General features: G+C 33.8%; 1 long non-coding RNA gene across 1 annotated transcript; it reads left to right on the top strand.

The window, feature by feature from the left end:
* The first annotated feature begins 1,023 nt into the window (after positions 1–1,023).
* Positions 1,024–21,417, top strand: LOC118180433 (uncharacterized). The gene is made up of 4 exons (XR_015039789.1): positions 1,024–1,289; positions 2,367–2,489; positions 4,708–4,810; positions 21,179–21,417. It is a non-coding gene; the product is annotated as an uncharacterized LOC118180433 (long non-coding RNA).
* The last annotated feature ends 824 nt before the right edge of the window (positions 21,418–22,241 follow it).

A 22,241-nucleotide genomic window follows, 5' to 3' on the forward strand; every position in this document is an offset into this window, starting at 1 on the left:
AAGTGTTTTTCCTATTCTTTTTCACTACATTTTGTTCCTTCTTTTAAATTTCTGTAAGCATGATTTGAGAAGAGATACTGCCAGCTCCCAGTTTATCGAGAAATTAACGGAAACAACATCTACGATTAATCAAAATCATAATAAATTTGAGGGCTGGCATAAAAAGTATAAAAGAAGACTATATAATTGCATATTAATAATTAACATAAAAAATTATTATTTTACCTGGGTTTTCAAGCAGTTTAATCCCAAGAAGGTGCTCATTTTTAACCTTAAAATTAAATTAGTATGCAAAACAATGTCAATTTTCCGTATTAAATAAACTTAAAATAAGAACTTAAAATACTTACTTAAAATAAGAAATTAAAGAACTTAAAATAAGAAAGAAAGAATTATTAAGAAACTTATAATAAGAAATTATGTTTGCTTAATTCGTAACCTAGTTAATACGCGCGAAGTAAATCGGAAAATAACTAAGATTATTTTTAAGGAATACCGTATTCCCTCACTTGTTTGCCCACCCCTTTTGTTACTAATTTTATCTCTCCAAAGTCGAGGGGAAAATTATGCACATAATTTAATTTACGGAGGACGCATTTAGAGCAAGAAAAAAGTAAATGAAAAGTCGTCATGTATAAATAACAGGTAGTTTTTATAATATTATTTCTTTAAAAGAAATCTACATTTTAATAAGAATGCATACTAATATTAGCATCACAATATCTAATAAGATATCTTCATTTCTGCTTCCCTGTAACTTGAATCCCGCACGTTCTTTTTGTTGTCTCTGTCATTCATTAGGCCTCGAATCATCCATAAATAATTAAAGAAGATGAACGCGCATCTGACTCAGCGAAATCATGGCATAAAATTCATTTCATGTTTTCTTCGCTGTGATTGGTTGGTTCTTATATTAGGCTGGAACGATTCGGCTTGATCTTCGTAGGTAGTTTGTAACGATTTGTGTCTGTTAGTAAGACGAAAACAACCGCTACGTGGACGAATACAGTTTAAAATTTAAGGGAGCTCGTTCTCTGAACGCATTGAGAAATGCGTAAATTACTCGAATATTTTTTAAATTTTCAGAATCTGGCATTAAAAAGCTGCGGGAGAGGATGCGGCAGGAAATATAGTATTTCCTATCATTTTACGTGTATGAAGATACAAGGGCATTGATACAATTGTTCTATTTCATACAGGTTTGCCGTTACACAGGTGAAAGGTTCCTTCGACTGCCTTTTGTAGATACTGAAGATGATATTTTTGATAAATGCATCATTAAAGAGCAAGTATGTAGAAAAAAATTATCTTTTTATACCTAGGATATATGATTATGTTTTTTATATTCAGTTATTTATTCAAAATAAGAAAAAAATCTGGTAAAGGAGATAGTCCAATGTTACTTGAATATAAAACCAATAGCAGCTTTACTTCGCAATGACATTCTAACAGAAAAGTTAAGATTTTCAAGAGAACTTTCCGAATATTCCGTGAACATAAAGGGGCAATGATTTTCTGCTTGGTAATCTGATGTGGAGAAATTGGAAGCGCTCACCATAAGAATTATCCATCCCTTTGCAGTTCAGGCAAAATGGACGAAGTTAGGAATACGATGTTGCAATTACCAACGAGAAGTGCGAGAAGATGACATCGCAATCGATTTTGTGCATTACGAAGTAATGCTCAATTATAAATTTCTTTCGGCTTGGGAAGAATGCATCTTCGTCTTGCACCAAAGAGATTGTTTTTAAAGCGAACAGCATACATTGCGACTGAAATTTCAAGTGCTGTATTATTTGTAACTGTACAAGTGTGTAATTCATTGAAACAATTAGCCATTAATGTCCATTTTGGAATATCCGCAATTTTTTAAAGTTTAATGTGCGCCGCTTTTGTATCACCCTATAATTCTCAGTGAGACAGCACAGATACAGTAAACGCACTAGTTATCGCAGTTAAACTCTTAACTTTAAACTATGCCGCATGCCTTTAAATTGCATAACTTTCTGGTCTGGACGAAAATTGTAAGAGGTTTAAAAGAAGATAGAATAGGTTTATTTCAAAACCTGATAGTTAGAAAATCTTAAGAATAATTGTTACAACTTTAAGTGACAATATCGCTTATATTTTTGAAGATGTTCTTAAAAATAAAGATTCAGTTCTTAAAAATAAAGTTTGATTAAAACGTTTCTTGGTATTATTCTTCAAAATTAAGAAGTGTATAATAATTGTATATACTAAGTATTAATTAATTGTATAACATTAACTGTATATACTAAGTGTATAATATTAAGTGCATAATAATAAGTGTATAATAATTGTATATAAAATAATAATTGTAATATTTTTCTAACCTTTGCTTTCAGTTCTGGATCACCCGTACAAAATTGTTTGGGAATTCTTCTTTCTTTCCTGAAATTAGGAACGATGTTACGGAATACGTTAGCGACAAAAATGATTACGCTTTTTTGACACCTCTCTCTTTAAAGGTAATAAAAAATGTTTGTAGATTAATGTGAAACAAATAAAATATTCCTTATTTAATGTTTCTTGTTATTCGTATTTTTAAAGTATTTGATATTAAATAACATTTATGTGCCTTGTATTAAATTCCATAGTGGGCAGCTCTTTATAATGATTTTAACCGCTGAAGAAAAGTGAGTTAGATTTAAAATTTCTGCATTATTTTTTTGGCCGCTGAAATATTTTCTTGGAGGGAGGGGATTCTGATAGTCATTGTAGTTCTAATATTTATCATACTGCATTGACATTAATATAAAATAAAGTTTTTACTCGAAAGCTTTCCCTCTGGAAACAATAATATATGCAGCGTTATATTTGTACATTAATTCAAAAATATCTGCCAAATAATATAAAAACAGATTGAAAGAACCGATTTAAGCAAATTTGCTAGTGAGATACCTATGTCTAAATGGCGCGTTAAGGTGGAAGATAAAAATGTTCTGCTTGCGTAAATTGTCATTCACCGTGCGGTTTTAAAGGGTATGTATCGTACATAAACACGGAGACAGACATGCATTTGATCTATGGAGCTGTGTACGGACGTGAATCTGCTTTTCAAATCATATACTTTGGGAGTCTTTACCTGCACCTTATTTGAACAGTTGCTCCGTTTTAGTCGCATCCTCATGAATAAAATGCATACCAAATATTTTCGTACAGCGACTCATATCGCTCGAAATTTGCGCAAGGAATGACTATGTGTATCAGCAGAATTCTTTTACCTGCCGCTCAGCAGCCGCCAATATCATCTAAACGCGCCATTTGAGCACACAGTTTCGTTATAAAATCAACTTATTTTAGTCCATTCTACCTGCCTTTGTATTTTTTCACCTTGCATATTGTTCTTTATATATGCATGTATGTTAAAACTTTTTAAAACTGAATACTGTAAGTAATAGCTTCAAGTATTTGTATAGCAGTGCTAGAAAATTGTTGAAAATCATAGATAATAAATTCTCTGCTTCGTAGGTGATAAATGATGAGAACTAAACTTGCATGCGCTTCAGCAGTTAAGTGCGTATACGTACAATACACCTTTATTTACGTTGAGATGTAAAACAACGCAGATATTTGAAAGATATTTTACTGATTAAAAACCCTTTGTATTTAAAATATACGATAATGCAATCAACTATTAACCGGAAGCTGATCAACCTGTTTGCACCGAGCATGTCTGAAAAAGTTTATGGAATGACAGGAAAAATTACTTTTACGGGTCATTAACATTAAGCAGAACAAGTACAAAAAAAGGGGGAATGCCTTGGTTAACAGCAGAGATAATAGTTGATATAGTATTTAGGATTTGTTTACATGAGTATGCTCCAAGCAACCAATCCTCAGTATATCTATAAAATTCTGCACTGAGAAATGAAAAGTTCTAACTAATCCTTTAACATGAATTAGAGCTCAGTTACAAGTTCTTTTGTAAATATTGTTCTTTAATGTCATTTATAACTGATTTGCTTCATTTCTAAGGATTTCTAAGGAGTATTCTTAGTATTATTTATTTCTAGTTTCTGATTTATAAATTTTTTGCACTTATAAATGTTGCCATTATAATAAGAGTGAATTATTTTTTCCTCTTAAATGTTTTCATTCCAAACACAGAAGCCCAGAAACAATTCCGAGATTTGACTTGCCGCATTCGCTTTTTTAATTCAGTTTATGCAATTTCATCTATGCCAAGAATTATATTATCAATATGTATAAGCATTGAAATCTATGTAATTTTCCTATCCTCGTATGAAAATAGAAAACCGTTTAATTTTTGATTTGAATATTTTTCAAAACATTTTGAGTCCTTGAGATTGTATTTTTGTAAACTATGTTCTGAGTTTTTTCCTTCTAACTCATATGTTGATCATTTTAATCCAACTAAAGTTTTGTCTGATTATAACTTAAACGAAATTCAAGCTTTTAGATCCATAAAGTTATTCTTCAATAACAGGGATTCTTCTAGAATAGTGAAATTAAATGTAAAAAATTTTCATATAATATGGAAGATTAACTCTGAGCAGAATTTTATAAACTAAATCATAATAAAAATAATTGTACACATACATACACAATTACATGCAAATTTTTAAAAAAATACAAAATACATCATCACAAATTTACAGTTATATGAAGCACATAACAAATATTCAGAAGTTTTATATCAATATATTCTTTCCTTCTGAACAGGATTCGATGGAGAATGAAAAATGGTTACACCTAGAATTAAATAAGGATCTTTTAATAAATTCGGATAAAGAGGATGAAATGCATATGTTGCATGAAATAACAGGTAGCATTTCTTTTTTATTTATTTATTTATTAAAAAACGAGAACCCAGCATTATTTTTAACCGGCAGTGTTGCAGCGATATCTATTAATTTTTACTCCTTTCGCAAAATGGATTATTTATAATATTATTTACATTTTATCAGCTATTATGTTTACATATTTGTTTTAAGCTTATTTTCATTAAAAGCATCAGAGAAATTGTAATGAAGTGTATTTCAAGCAAAAGTAGTGGTAATTTTATTTAAAATATTTCTATATATATTTTTTATTATTTAGTTTTTACGCAGTTTTATATTGTGGAATATTTGTTTTTTTTTTTTTTTTTTTTTTTTTTGTTTTTTGTTTTTTATTAATGGGTTTTGTGCCTTTTGTATTATAATTTTGTTTCTTTTATTTGATCTTGAATTTCTGGACCCTTAAATCTTTTCTGTGTTCTTATCTCGGGTATTAAACTGTTAATATTTTTAATTCTGAATGAACAAACGTTGAATTTGGAAGAACAACTCAAACTGAAACAGCGATTTCGGCAATGAAACTTCTTACTGATTTTTGACCAACCAGTGACCGAGCGGTAAAGTCGCTGAGCACTAGCTGTTCGACTTAAATTCGATTCCATTTGAACTGGCTAGCTGCGTGGACGTTTTCTTATTTTTTTCCGTGTGTAACGTAAATACGAGCCAATTTACCTTAATAAGTCCTCCACGAAGGCATCCCTCACCTTAGGCAGATAGCCTTCGCGTGCTTTGCTATAATTAAATAAGCCAAACCAAACCTACTGATATTTTCGTGGCCAAGTTGCTGGCATGTGGGAATTTCTCCCTAACCTGGCAATATTCTGAGAGTTCCCAGGAAATGCATTTTTTGAGAAGCCCTAAGAGCAAATGAGCTTCTTGCTTGAGCAACTAAGTAGTCGCGAGTTAGTTGCATCAAGATCTTTGTTAGTTTCACGCTGTTGAGACTTCTGTGGTTGAGACATCTATGCCTCCTGCTGTTAGATTTGAGATTGTTGGGGTTATTGTAACCACTACAGCTAGCTCTATGGATTCTAACTATTAGATGCTACTGATTTATTCCCCGAGTTATCCAGATGGTGTTGATACTTCTATACAGGCAAAAACCTCAGTAACATTTAACTTAAAATTTATTAAAGTTTCCACTTAATAATAATTTTAATTATTTCTACGTTAAAATTCACACTTCAATATTACTCTAAGAGGAACCACAGTTCTAATTTTAACTGATTTATCATGCTAAGCTTTCAACCTTAGCTTAACGATTTGGACAGTATTTCTCCGTAATCATCTATCCAGTCAGGACTAAATATCAATAATCAGCAGCTACAGTTTTCTAGCGACTCCATCTTCCAGCTTGCTCCTTCAAACCTAGGCCCAGACTCAGCTGGGTTTCCTCAGACAGCCCTACTTCAGACAAGCTTAGATATCGGACAACTGCAGACCACTTCCCGATTCCAGATAACCTACTGATACTCCTACGCTCGTCTCAAAAGTATTCATAACCATCTGAAGAAAACGAGCTGCGTGACTAAGTCGGAATTGAAAGAAAATATGCACACTTCGGTTTTCATTGAAAGACTAGAAAGACACACTGACCTGAACTATAAAACTGTGAGATTGTGTACTACCTTGCGTATGTTAACGTTTTTATAATTAATAACTGAGTAAATTCCCCTCCGAAACTTTCCGAACTGTATTGTTTTTAACATCAGTAAAACTATTTTACGCTATAATAATATGTGCATCTCAAAATCAGATAACGGTGGTTCAGTGAGTTCACTAATTTTAACACTTTTACATTTTTAACAATATTTTAATTAATATATACAGAGCGTATTCTTAGGCCGCCGCCTTCGACATGAACAAACTTTATTCTCTTACAACTAAGCGAGCAACAGCGCCCTCTAGCCTTTTTCTTCAAATTACACAACACTCCCCACCTGAACTCGGTGGAGAGTTCATCTTTCAATAATATATCCTAGAATATTCAATTAATATTTCGACAATAAATCCTGGAGAAATGGTTAAATATAACAAACATGCATACATAATTATAATCACAAAAAATTTTACAAAACATTAAATGATACCTATCAGCAAGGTCAGGAGAATCAAACCTAAAAATGCAAAATACTGTAAAGAAAGCTCCTGAACTCTACTAGAAAGACCTATGATGCTCTTGACTAGAGAGAACGTCGTTAGCAAACTCCTCACACTACGAGTACTATAATTCATTTTAACACCTTATTTAAAGAACTGTGAATGGCAACGACTTAACTGAGAATTACGCATGCGTAAAGAGATGAGACGTCTGTTGAGACGCCTGTGAGAGAGTTTGGGAAGCTCCGCCAGCGAGCTGAGGTGTGGAGATTTTGTTCGTCGAGTGATGACGAGTGCCATCTTCGTTAACGTCTCTGATCGTGTCACCAGCTCGGATATCTACTATAGTTTTCTAAATGTATTAATTAAATGTTGTATCTGTGTTATGTTGTGTGAATAAAAGTGATGGATCACCACTACCAGTGTTGATACTGAAGCATCCACGACGTCACAGAAGAAAGAAATATAAAAATTGGAGGTTCCAACCGAGATTTGTGTGACAAGAGACCAGGTATGTGTTCTCCACAATATTCATTTCCAGGCCTGAAGTGTATAATGTAGTTATTTATTACTTATTCGGGAAATGAATTCCCAAAGCAGAAGTAGCACGTCAGTGCATACGAGTTTAAACACTCAATGTGTTTGTTTTATATATCTAACAAGATATTTTCCTTTTGTGGTATATTCGGGAAAACATTTTCCCATTAACACGTAGCACATCAGTGCATAAGAGTTTTTTTTTAAAACAATCAAAGTGTTGCATTTATATATCTAACGAGATATTTTTCTTTTGTATGATAATGGGGAAAATCCATTCCCGTAAATAATCAGCACATCAGTGTATTTATGTTTAACGATTCGCTATAAATTGGTGTGATAGAATCTGAACTGTTTATTTTGTGTATATGTGAAAGCACATCAGTGCAATATTGCAATTTTCATTTCTAAGTCATTAGAAGAAAATTAATTAAAATTCTTGTGAAATTCTTGTTAAATTCTTGTGAAAGAAATAAGTTGTTGAATATATTAAAAACTTGTTACTTTGGTTTTCTCATGAAAGCACACCAGTGCTGTATTTTAATATGATGTGTATTTTCTGAGAAGTAGAATGTTAAATTTTATCATTTCATTTTTAATTTTAAAGCTTTGAGCAGTAAAGAAATGTTCTAATAGTGTTCTGATTTAAACCTGCGCTTATCGAATTTACGTAGTAATTGCGTTGGCCATGTGGTTGCCAGCGGAAGTAGCTGTCATGAAAACGATAGTTAATTAACAGAGTTTATATTTATTGGCGCCACTCTGGTTTTTTTTCTGTCTGGCTGTACTAAATGAAAAGAATTTGTTATTTTTTTATAGGAAGTATTCAGTAAGATTGTTTATTCGTTTTATGTTTGAATGGAAATAAATCCACAGTGATTAATGCTTTTATTAACCTTTTATTTTTATGTGCCTAATTTTGTAAGAAAGAAGAAAAGTTAGTGTTTTTATATCTTTGATATATTTTTATGTGTATTATTTGTGAATAACTATTTGAGTTATTTGTTTTGAACAATTACTTTTGTGAAAATGGCATTTCTGGGGAAAGCTAAGAAAAGGGATCTATTCCTTGTCGCTTCAGAACTTGGGGAAATAGCTTTAGAAGATATGAAAGTAATAGATTTAAAACATTTAATAACGAATAGTAAAAATTATGAGGAAGAATTTGTTAAAAATTTGTTAGAAAGTATTATGACTGATAGGATAGAAAAGGAAAACTTCGAGAAGCAAATAAGAGCGAAAGAACTACAGTTAGAACAGGAAGCTAAGGAGAGGGAATTTCAGATACTACAGCAAAATAAAGAAATTGAAAAGCAACAGTTAGAACTAGAATGCCTTAAAGCAAAACAGAACACTGAATCTGCTAAACCTGAAGGTGAAACCGTATTTAATCAGAATTTTCAGAAACTTATGCCCAAGTTTAATTTAAAAACTGATGATATCAGTTTATTCTTAAAACTTTTTGAGAGGCAAGCTAAAGTTTTAAAATTACCCACGGATCAATGGGTGTCATATCTCATTGGTGTCCTTCCGGTTGAGGTAAATAATATAATTGCTAGGGAGCCTGAAGAACAGGCTAGAGATTACCAACTTATTAAAGAATTACTACTTAAAAGATTTAAGTTAAGTGCTGAGAAGTTTCGGAAACTTCTTGTTAAGACTCTAAAAATCCGGATGCTACGTGGTACGATTTTTATCACTAAATTAAAACATTTTTAGATGGGTGGCTCAAGAGATTAAAAATCGAAACATTTGAGCAACTCAAGGATTTAATGTTGGTAGATCAGATTAAAAGGCGCACGCCTAATGAGTTTAAGGAACATTTTATAGATGAATGGGCCACGATCACTTCACAAAACAGTTGGTGGGTAAAATAGAGGAATTTGAAGATGCCAAAAAGACGATGGTTGGGAAAACGAAATTGGGTGAACTGAAAACGAAAACATCAGGTAGACAAATGGGTGTTTTTCAGTCCACTGGTAACGTTTTCAAAAATAGAAAAAACCCTCAAGGCATACAATTTAAAAAAGATGATGATGCACGCAATGTTGGGAAAAAGTCGGACTCAAATTTTGATTGCAGAAAAAGACTCCAGTGCTATGAATGTGGATCTTTTGACCATTTACGTCCTCAGTGCCCTAATTTTAAAACTAAAAAGGCAGATTTGTATCGGATAAGCGGGAGATCAGAAAAGAATCTGTTAGATCCCTATACGTTAAATGGAAGAGTGAATGGTTTTGAAGTACCTATTCTAAGAGATACAGGAGCAACGGTAGATATTATTTGTCAGAAATATGTAGACAGAGATAGAATGAAGGGGGAACATGTGTGGGTTCGACATTTGTTGGATGATCATATGACTTGTTTACCTGTTGCTGAAGTAGATATTGAATGCGATTTGGGTACAGTAACCACCAACGCAGCTGTTATAGGAAACCACTTAGACCAAGGACGATATATATTAGGCAACCAAACAGCGGCTCTTCTCAGAGGAACTGAGAAAAATTATTCGTCGTATGTCGGTAATGTTAATGCGGTCGTTACTCGATCTCAAACACGACAATTTAAGGAAGCGGAAAATTTAAGTGAAACGAATCAAAATTCTGAGCAGAATGAGTTAGAATTGGAAGAGGAGGACGATGCTCATGAGAGGTCTGAAAACAGAGAGATATTGCCTCCTGTCGACCTTTGTGTCCCCATAAGTCTTGCGATTCAAATAGACTCAAGTACTTTTATTGATGAACAACAAAAAAGTAAAGAACTTGCCCCTTTATTAGAACTAGTAAAAAGCGGAAGTAAAACAAGTTATGGGATTAAAAATGGGGTTTTAGTAAAAAAGAAGGTAAATAAGTTAGGAGGAGAAGAACATTTAATTGTTGTCCCAGAAAACCTCAGAGAGCAAATTAAAGCAATTTGTCATGAAGGAACTTCAGGTCACTTAGGAGTTCTGAAAACAAAAGACCGGTTACTAAGATATTTTTTCTGGCCAAATTGTTATAAAGACATTGAGGAATTCGTTAAAACATGTGACTCCTGTCAACGTGTAGGAAAAGCAAATGACAAAAAGAAAGCACCGTTGGTAATAGTACCTGTGATATCGGAAGTCTTTAGTAAGGTTAATGTAGATGCTTGCGGGCCTATGCCTACATCTACTGAAGGTAATAAATATCTTATTACAGTTATGTGCTTAGAATCTAAATATCCTGACGCCGTGCCGGTACCGGATATAACGTCGAAATCTGTTGTAAGTGCACTCTTGCAGGTATTTAGTCGGATGGGCTTTCCAAGGGAGGTTCAAACTGATCAAGGGAAATCTTTCATGAGTCGCTTAACCGTTGAATTTTTGAAAAGGTTTGGTATAAAAATTTCCAGAAGTTCGGTTTACTACCCCCAGAGCAATCCTGTGGAACGGTTCCATAGGTCAATAAAAAGGGTCTTAAAGGTATTATGTATTGAAGCTGCCCCAAATTGGGAAGTACAAGTACCTGCCGCTCTCTTTACTCTGCGGACAGTAATGCATGATAGTACAGGAATTAGTCCAGCTGAATTAGTGTACGGGACCAACTTCAGAACACCTGTCGCATTGTTGTATGAGAAATGGTTAGATCCTCAGGAAAAAGAAGATACCGTAATAGAATATGTTTTCGAATTAATCAATAGGTTAAAGAAAAGTAGAGAATTAGCTACAGAGAAAATGGAAGAGGTGAGAGACAAAAGGAAGAAATGGTATGACAAAAATGCCGTGAAAAGGGAATTCCAGCCAGGAGATTCCGTATTAGTATTAGCATTGAACCAACCCCATAAACTCGCTTCTCAATGGAAAGGACCGGGAAAAAGAGAGAAAAGATTATCAGAAACAAACTATGTAGTTAGTTTTGGAGGGAATCAGGAAGGGAATAAAGTGTATCACATCAATATGTTAAAACCTTATCATAAGAGACTTGAACTTTTGAATATGGTGCTCTTTGACAACGAGGAGATAGTTGAACCCTCGGAATTAGAGGAGGATTTTCCTTATATGTTAACCGACCCCAATGTGTTTGGTTTTAATGAAATAATAGCAAAAGATAATCTTAAAGAAAGACTTAGTGATAAACAAATCCTGCAGTTGGGAAAGTTGTTGGTAAAGTTTTCTGCTATATTTTCGAATATTCCAGGGAAACAAATTTAGTCGAACATGATATCGAACTAATCAGTGACAAACGCGTACAACATAAGCCTTATAGAATGACAAATCGACAGAACGAAATTCTTAAAGTCGAGATTGAAAAAATGTTAAAATACAAGATTATTGAACGAGGACCCTCTGAGTATACTTCACCCATGATCCTTGTTGAAGCACCAGGTAGGGATCCTAGGCCGTGTATTGATTACAGAAAGTTAAACGAAATAACGCGTACTGAGTTCTATCCGATCCCCAATATAGAGCAACGTGTTAAAACTGTTGCAGCAGCCAAATTTATCACCTTGATAGACTTAACTAAAGGTTATTGGCAAATTCCGCTAACCCCTAGAGCGCAGAAAATTGCTGCATTTGCTACAAATTTTGGCGTATATAGGCCTTTGCGCATGCCATTTGGGCTTAAAAATGCTCCTTATTATTTCAGTAAAATGATGAGCGAAATATTGTGCGGATGTGAGAAATATGCTACCCATTACTTAGATGATATTGTTATTTTTTCAGAAACGTGGGAGGAACATTTACAACATTTACATGAAATTTTAGAAAGAATAAGAAAAGCCAATTTAACTATTAAACCCTCTAAGTGCAAGTTTGCACAAGAAGAAGTGCAATATCTCGGTCACATAGTAGGTCGAGGAAAACGTTCTCCAGCAGAACTAAAAATAGAAGCGGTTCAAAACTTTCCGGTTCCCACAACTAAAACTGAGATTAGAGCTTTCTTAGGGTTAGCTGGATACTACAGACCTATGTTTTCTGCTATAGCCGCACCTTTGACAGATTTGTTAAAAGGGAATAACAAAAGGGGTAAAATTGTTTTGAATGATGAATGTAATGAATCATTCAAATCGTTAAAAGAAAAGCTATCTAATAGGCCTGTGCTACATGCACCCGATTTTTCTAAACCATTTATACTACAGACAGACGCATCAGATCAAGGATATGGTGTTGTTTTAGCCCAGAAGGATGATAAAGGGAAAGAACATCCCATATTGTATCTCAGTAAAAAATTTACTGATAGTGAGCGAAAGTATTCCACCACTGAAAAAGAGTGTGCCGCAATTCTGTATGGAATAAAAAAATTGAAAGTGTATATAGATGGGCAGACTAAATTTTCCATTCAAACGGACCATAATCCCCTAGTATGGCTAAAAAAAAATGCAGGTAGAAATGGTCGATTATTACGCTGGGCCTTAGCCTTGCAATCTTATAATTTTACGATACATCATAAAAAGGGAAGTGACAACTTAAATGTAGACTGCTTAAGTAGAAACTCTGTACATGCCAGTTAAATAGACTAGTTACCATTTCTTTTAAATTGTCTTGTTATTTGATTATGTATATTGTATTTTTTTTAAATTCATACTATATAGTAAATTGTTAACTTTATTCATAAAGACAAAATTTCTGTGTTGGTTTTTCATATATTGTATATGTATTGTCATATGTATTTTTTTATGATGGCCTGGTTATGAGAGTGGATAGCCTTTGTAACAGTGTGGTTTAAAATTAACTGGTAAAATGTTGAACAATCTCTATTGAAACCATAAACTGTGAACTGTGAAGGTTTACTTCTCCTGTGTCCGGAGAAACAAAAACTGGAGGCGGAAGTTGTTTGTGTGTAGCGAACGCCAGCCTGAACTTTTATTTTATCCTGTAGGAACTTTAAAAAAAGTTTTGTTTCCTCTGTGTCCGAGGAAAACAAAATCTGGAGGCGGAAGGAGTTAGTCTGTAAAGAACGCTCCTGAACTCTACTAGAAAGACCTATGATGCTCTTGACTAGAGAGAACGTCGTTAGCAAACTCCTCGCACTACTAGTACTATAATTCATTTTAACACTATTTAAAGAACTGTGAATGGCAACGACTTAACTGAGAATTACGCATGCGTAAAGAGATGAGACTTCTGTTGAGACGCCTGTGAGAGAGTTTGGGAAGCTCCGCCAGCGAGCTGAGGTGTGGAGATTTTGTTCGTCGAGTGATGACGAGTGCCATCTTCGTTAACGTCTCTGCTCGTGTCACCAGCTCGGATATCTACTATAGTTTTCTAAATGTATTGATTAAATGTTGTATCTGTGTTATGTTGTGTGAATAAAAGTGATGGATCACCACTACCAGTGTTGATACTGAAGCATCCACGACGTCACAAATTGTATAGGCCTTTTTAAGGTACCAGTAGGTGTTTTAATTATGCAAGATCTTATTTTACCATCTCTGGCTGGCATTAATTCCAAAATTTTACCTATTGTCCAGAGATTTCTGGGATGTTTGTCGTCATGAATCAAGACAATATCGTTGATTTTAAACTGAGATGCGTTAGAGTGTGGAGGACAAATATTGGCAGATCTCAGATTAAAATGATACTCTGATCTCCCACGCTTCCAAAAATGATTTAAAATATCTTGATGGTGTTTATATCGTTTAATAATTGAATTTCTTGATCCAATCAAATTATTTGATGTTATTTTATTAGCAGGCAGAGATAGCAATCGTCTACCAACCAGAAAATGAGAGGGTGTTAGTGGAGAAGGTTCATTGAGATCGGTAAACACGTAGGTAATTGGTCTACAATTAATCATTGCCTCGATTTCAATGAGCACTGTTTCAAGCTCTTTCACAGTAAGGGATGATCGACCAATAATTTTTCGCAAGCTGGATTTTATGGTTCGTACCATACGCTCCCAAAACCCTCCCCACCATGGACCCCTCTCAATAATAAATTTCCAATTTATGCCTCTAGCAGAAAATAATTCTTTCACAGATGAGTCACTCAAAGTTTTAAAAATATGTTTTAGTTCTTTATCAGCTCTTTTAAAAGTCTTGGCATTATCGGAGTACACGGTGGTACACAGTCCTCGGCGAGCTAAAAATCTTCGGAAAGCTAGCAAAAAACTTTCAGGGCTGAGATCAGTTACTATCTCTATATGTAAGGCACGAGTGACCGCACACGTTAACAACAGCATGTAAACTTTACCTTGCCTGTCTTTCGTATGTACCCCAGGACGAGCACTATATCGTTTGCATATCACACATTTGCTGATGATAGTCTTAACACGCTGTCTTCCCTTAATGATCCAATATTTGTCTCTGATCTGAGTTAGAGTCGAATTAACTCCAGCATGGAATACTCTTTTATGCGAGTCCATGATGATCAACTCGGTAAACTTGCATTTTGAGGGTAATAGAATAGGATGTTTTAAATTCTCGTGACAGTCTGCAAATTGAATGCGACCTTTCAACCGAAGAATTTCCTCCTCATCAAGCCTTGGATTGAGGGAGTAGATGGAAGAATCGAGAATTGATTTTTTATTTGATAACTTAATTATTTCCGCTTGATACGATTCTCGTTGCGTAATTTTTACCCAATAATGTTCAGCTGCTTTAATCTCAAAAGCACTTAAAGGTCCATTCCCCGTAGACCTTTTCCGAAGCCTCCCAATAAATCTAAATACATAGGCAGTAATTCGAAGTAATTTTCCTAAAGAACTGAATTTTTCTATATGCAAAATTGGGGATTCATTGTTAATTACAGGTGCAGTCAAAATAATACTTTTTCTTAACTCCTACGATTCTGAATTTGATTTTAATTTCTTTTGTTTTGGAAAGTTTTCAGTAGGAAAACGTAACCAGTGTGGCCCATGCCACCACAGATCATTCTTAACTAGTGACTGAGCACTAATTCCTCGAGTTAGTAAATCGGAAGGATTTTGTTTTCCTTCGCAGTGGTTCCACAATTTTTTGTTGCATATACTCTGTATTTCTGTAACACGATTGGCGATAAATGGTTTCCAATTATTTGGCGAACCTTTAATCCAAGTAATGGCGATTTCGGAATCACTCCAAAAATAAACATCCTCAATTAAATCACCAAACAATTTTTTCAAATATTTATACATTCGAGCAGCCACGAGTGCTGCCATTAACTCTAAACGAGGAAGAGTGATTGCTCTTACAGGTGCAACCATGCATTTTGACATGATAAAGGAAGTTTTAATTTTAGAATCACTCGTACAATATCTGAAATATGCGATGGCCCCATATGCTTTAGGACTAGCGTCCGAAAATAGGTGAAGGCTTATATTCATTGGATCGTCATCAAAGAAATTTCGCTGTATCGATATTTCAGTTAAATCATTAAGTTCCTCCCGCCAAATGATGAATTTGTCCTTATACTTTGCAGGAAGGACCTCATCCCAGTCAGAACCGGAACACCAGATTTCTTGCATAATAGTTTTCGCCTGAATAACAAAGGGTGCAATAAATCCAAATGGATCGTATATTTGGGCGATGCTTTGCAAAAGTTTCCTTTTTGTAGCAAAATCGTTTCCAGTAGAAAAGTCAATTAAATTTTTTAAATTTAACTTTATATCATCTTCAATGGAATTCCAAATCATGCCTAAGAAATTCGATTCACTAGTTAATTTGTTGTCTGATTCCTTAATCTCATCTGAGACCCATAAATCGTTTAATGCTTTAGTTATTAATTTTCTGAAATTCATCCCAGCATCCTTAAATATGTTAACCGCATCTACAGATAACCGATATGCATCTTCAACCGTTCCTGCTCCAAAATATAGGTCATCGACATAGACAGAAGAATTTAACAATTGGAAACTGTCCTGCATTTTATCTTTATATTTTCGAATGTGATATTTTATAGTGGCGGCCAAAATGAAAGGAGATATAGTCAAACCGAAAGCTACGCGACACATTTGCATAATCTTAAAGGAGTCATTATTTTCATTAAACCAAAGAAATTTTAGAAATTTTCTATCACCTTCAGCAATTCCTATCATCAAAAAGGCTTTTTCAACGTCTCCACAAAACGCTATCTTAAACTTACGAAAATTTAACATAATGTCTAGTATATTTGGATTTAGATTAGGTCCCGATTCAAGGCAGTCATTTAACGAATTTGTGTCCTCTGTCCTTGAGCTAGCATCGTACACAATTCTTACCTTAGTAGTTTCACTAGGTCGTATCACTGCTCGGTGAGGCATAAAATATCCCAAATTTGTATCATTATTCGGACATTCCTCCACAATTCCTTCTAATATCTTGTTCTCAATTATATTTTTATATTCCTGAAAAATCTCCGGAATTTTACTTAGTTTATTGTGAAGGTTTGCGAATCGTTTCTTAGCTACCTCAAAATTATTTCCTAGATTATTTGGACTGTATTTCCAGATTAAATTTGCCTCATATCTTCCGTTTTTAAACTGCAAATTTCTTTCAAACTGGTCTACTATTTCGCAGTCAATATCGAAATAATCATCAGAATCATTAATTCTCATATGTTCTAATTCCCCAAAACCTCTTAAATCTTTCAACACAACAGTGTTTGTCATTACCGCTAAATTTTCAGAACAATTTTTGTTTGTTTTATTTTTCTCGATTCCTGCGGCAACCCAACCAAACACAGAACTGACTGCGTACAACCCTTCAGATATTTTAATTCTTTCAGAATAAACTACATTCTAGAATTCATCCCCCCCAATTAATATCTCAACATCTATGTTATTTTTTCTTGCGCAATCGGCGATCTGCAACTCCATATGCTCCATGAAGTCTGCAATTTGTTTACTAGGCACACTGATGGACGCCGAGGAAATAACATCCGAGGTCAAACATTCAATTTTTATTTTATTATTTTGTTTTCAATTCTGAATTTCGATTTCAACGACCGGATAGGAATGATTCATTGCCTTCGTCGCACCAAATGAATAAACAGAAAGTCTTTCATAACGGATTGGAGTAAGTTTTAAATGGTCGGCCAATTTTTTCGTTATAAAGAATCTGTGAGTGCCTTGATCAAGAATTAATCTAGTTAATTTTCATTTATACTTAGAACAAGCATAAACTGTACAAGTTTGTAATAATATTTCCCTGGCATTACAGTCATTATTATTATCACCTTGAGGAACAGAAGCAATCAATTTTAAGTTTTGAACTTTATTTCTTTCCTCAGAATTCAAAGTCAGAGATTCAGTTGCATTTTCGGAATAACCTTGTTCCGACTTTTTGTTTACAGGGGATTTATTAGTACAAACCGATTCATTGTGATACATACCGCCACATTTATTACATTTAGTTTTATTTCTGCACCTTTTTGATGTATGGAATTTTTTCAAACAAGAATAGCAGCGGTTTTCGGATCTTAGTTTCTTTAATTTATCAGAAACATTCACTTCGCATTTAAATGACTCGTGCAAATTATCACAAAAGATGCATTTTCGGTTAACTGCAGTATGAAATGCAGCCGTGGGTGTATTTTTTACATATTTTCTAGTTTCATATTTTGATTGATCGACTCGCGGAGGCACAGGAATTTTCCTTTCGCTTAATACTAGATTTGAAACTTCCCTGCATTCTATTTCCGTTTTAATTAATTGTGTTAATTCCGAAACTTCAACTTTATCTTTCGATCCTCTTTGCCGATTAAATTCCAAAACTAAATCGTCCGGAATTAATTTTAATAATATTGGAATTAATAAATGTCCATATGAGCCAGAAGTTACTTCTAAAGTTTCCAAATTACGAATCGAAACTTCTAATTCGTCATATAATTTACGTAAAGCCTTTACTTTAGCAGAATTTTTAACGGCTTCCAAATTGAGAATTTTATTCATGAATGAATTAATGATCAGTTCTTTTCGACCATATCTGTCCTTTAGTGATGCTACACAACTATCATAATTACTTTCTGTTAACTCAAAGCCTGAAACAACATTCAAAGCTTGTCCCGTTAAGAATGTTTTTAAGTATGCAAATTTTTGTATTTTTGAAAGCGTTTCGTTTTTATGTATCGAATTTTCGAAACTATTCCAAAATTCATTCCATTGTTTGGGGTCTCCCCAAAATTTATCAATCATTAATTTTGGTAATTTCAGCGTACTATTCCCACTAGAACTGGAACTTACATGCAAAATTCCATTACCAATAGACTGGTTTAAATCAGAACTTTGGGAATTCTTCGCTGGCGGTACTGCGGTAACCGCACCTAGAAACTGCTTAATTTGACTACAAGCAATTATACATTTGTCATTGTATTCTTCGCTTATACTACAATCTTCTTCAATTAAGTTAACATCAATTAACTCTTGTATTTCATCTTTAAGCGTTCTCAAATTATTTTTCTTTTCGGTTAATAATTCAAACAATTCTCGTAATTCTTTAATCGAATTTTCCTCTCCTTCAATTTTTAATTTATCTTCAATCACTTTAATTAACCTAGTAACAGACGATCTCAATGTGGAACGTTTACGTTTCAATCGATCTAACTTCTCTTCCATTTTATTTAATTTAAATACACCCACGACAGCAATAATAAATACTTACTAATGTACTACAAATAATCACTAAATAATTAATTTAAGATTTCCCTACCTTTATTTGAATTCCATTGTCCCTTGAATATGAAATATCCATTGAAATCGAAACAATTGGCTCGAACACCTAAAATCTTCACAAAGCCTTAATTCCTTACGCCGATGCACCATTTAATAATATGTGCATCTCCAAATCAGATAATGGTGGTTCAGTGAGTTCACTAATTTTAACACTTTTACATTTTTAACAATATTTTAATTACTATATACAGAGCGTATTCTTAGGCCGCCGCCTTCGACATGAACAAACTTTATTCTCTTACAACTAAGCGAGCAACAGCGCCCTCTAGCCTTTTTCTTCAAATTACACAATATACACTATTCCGTGATTCAGGATTCCACTTTGAGAATTCCGCTAAATTTATTCTCGTGGTAACTTACGAGAACGTGTGGAGCTACCATGTGTTTACCATGGATAAGCTGTTGAACGGGATTATTATGATAATCTATTCCTCCCCGGGAGTCGACTGTGGGGAGCAACTCCGGGGATTCTGGCTACGTCGCTTCGTCAGTCTATACCTAGACAGACTCGTCTTCTGGGGTAAATAATCTCTTAGTATTGACTAGAATCATTGTTTAGTGGGTGGTAGGTTGAGACTCGGCAGGAACCGTACTGGTACTGTCTTGTCTGCCTCTTGGTTGTGGGGACGTTACATGGTTTGATTTCGAAGGTTGCCTTTGGAGGTTTGGCTCCCCTTGGTCAACACTGGGGGACGGTCTACGACGTTGACAGATGCTTGACGTCCACCTTTGACTTGCGTACTTATTCCCAGACTGTGTGTATCAAAATTGTACCTCTGGGTTGACCGAGGGGATTATGCCTCCTTGGATTGCTTTTAGAGCATTATAATCGTATAAGGCAGTGGTGGCGAACTTTTTTGGAGCCGCGTACCCAAAACCTTCGAGAGGCCGCGTGCCCAAAACCTCTTTGATTAAATCCCCATCGGAGAGCGATTTACATGTTTTGACAAGCACAGTGAAATCTGAAAGCTGGCCGTTGTTAGATGGTTTAGAAAGACAATTGCAAAAACCAACTTTCTAGTAATTATAATTCCCCAATTTCCCTTCAATAAACACCTTTCGCTCAGCTTTATCAAATTCGGCAACAATTTTGTAATTGGTGTTAAAGTGCCGTCTGACACTAGATGTGCGACACATAATACTTTCCCCGCATAGAATGCATAATGCAGAGAATGATGGTGTTCAATAAATCCAAATGATTCTGTCTAAGTGTCTTGAAATGATCATCCACTATCAATGTTTAATTTTGCCTTTTCTGCGGGAGTCATTTGTTAGGATTTAAGACTTGGAGTATAGAAAATCTATTTAATGAAAGTATTAAAACTCACTGGCAGTTTGCAATAAATTTGAATTCGTTTAGCAAAAATTAACTGCTTCAACTTTGGCGTATTCTCTGCCAGGTAATAATATGATTGGCCCAGACAATTAAAACGTCAAAAATTGGGTAAAAAAATATGTATGTCATGTATATGGCGATGTATGAAAAATCTCATATCTAGGCTTAGGCCCTACGTCAGTGGCATTATGCGATAAGTAAGCAAGTGAAACGTTCAAGAACAGACTAAAACACTTATTTAAATTACATAGTATCATTTTATTGTGATTATTATGATTAAGGAAGTAATATTTTAGTCGCGTGCCGGCTGATGAGACTTTGCGTGTGGCACGCGTGCCATAGGTTCGCCATCACTGGTATAAGGCATCTTAAATAAAACCAGGTCTAGAAGCCCTTTTTCTTCTGCGATAATGTATGGAATCCTGGGTAACGAAGGCTATCGCGGAACGGATTATGTTCATTATGCGAGACGTCTGCATATTAATGTTATATATTAAGGAAAGCTAACTTTTTTGTTGCTGCAATCAGCTGAAGAAAAACTGAAATAGAATTTTGTAACTGATTTATTATTTTTGTTAAATCAATTTTCATAGGATTTTCACTATTATAAATATCATGTTTTCCAATATATTATAAAGAATACAAATCCTTTATGATTTGCTGACAATCTGGCTCTCATTTCTGTATAACATATTTATCCGAAAACTTATATAACTGTTTAATAAGATATCGCATTAAGGAATTTAGAGGTTTATTTCAACTATATCATTGTATCTTTATCTATGTACTTCTAGGGGCACCAACTAGAAGTTTGATAGAATTTTGCATGGATGTGTTAACTGACAAGAACAAAATGAAAGCTTTAAAAGAAGAATTTTTGGAACAGTAAAAAGATTAATGTATTTGAAACACCACTAAACTGATATTAAAGTGTTTTAATTTTTCGTGGGACTGTTCACTGACAGAAACAAAATAAAAGCTTTAAGAGAAGAATTTTTGGAAGACTAAAAAGATTAATGCATTTGAAACTTCACTAAATTAATATTAAACAACCTAGCATTTCTCCCTATGCCCTGATTTGTACAAATTACTCTAAAATACAAAAATTTTAAATTATGTTACCAAATTTTATTTAATATATTTGCATGTATTTCATCATAGTCTTTGATATAATGGAATCCTCAATAATGAATTTCTAATGTAGGAAAGACAAACTATTGAACTTTACAGAATAAGGATTTTGATGTTTGAAGATGTATGTTTGAATATATAACATGTTTATTTTCCTAATATATTGCTATTGCTTAAATTGTGTTTACGAGTTTGTTACTAATTAATTTAATAGATTTCAAATTGAGATAGTTTTTTTTCTGTTTTAATTTGCAATAAATATTTTAGTTATTGCTTTCTATATCATAATTGCTAATATTTTATTTTTTGCCGCGTCAAAAGAATGTTATTATTTACATAAAATCCTGTTCACGGTAAACAGATGTTTTTGCTAATCAATGATGCATAAAATCTTTCATTCATTTTGAATATTAAAAAAGTACCTTCCTCAATATAACTTACATCAGTGCTGTCATACTCAAAGTAAATGCAGGCCGAATTTTCGATCTGAAAGCAGCTGACGGGTCGGAAATTTATTTAACAAAATTTTAAAAGTTAAAAATATATTATAAAAATAAAATATCTTAATTTTAAAATTTTACTTGTTGAATATTTATCAAAATATACATAAGCCACAATAATAATAACACAAAGAAAAAAAACCGGATGTAAATACATTTTCTATCTGCAGGCTAAAGGCTGGCACCTGCAACTTTTAGACTGCAGATACCTTTAGAAAACGCTGTC

The sequence above is a fragment of the Stegodyphus dumicola genome, chromosome 1, assembly GCF_044657685.1.
Source record: "Stegodyphus dumicola isolate Sdum_Otavi_A_Nest chromosome 1, ASM4465768v1".
In the NCBI taxonomy this organism is placed as follows: Eukaryota; Metazoa; Arthropoda; class Arachnida; order Araneae; family Eresidae; genus Stegodyphus; species Stegodyphus dumicola.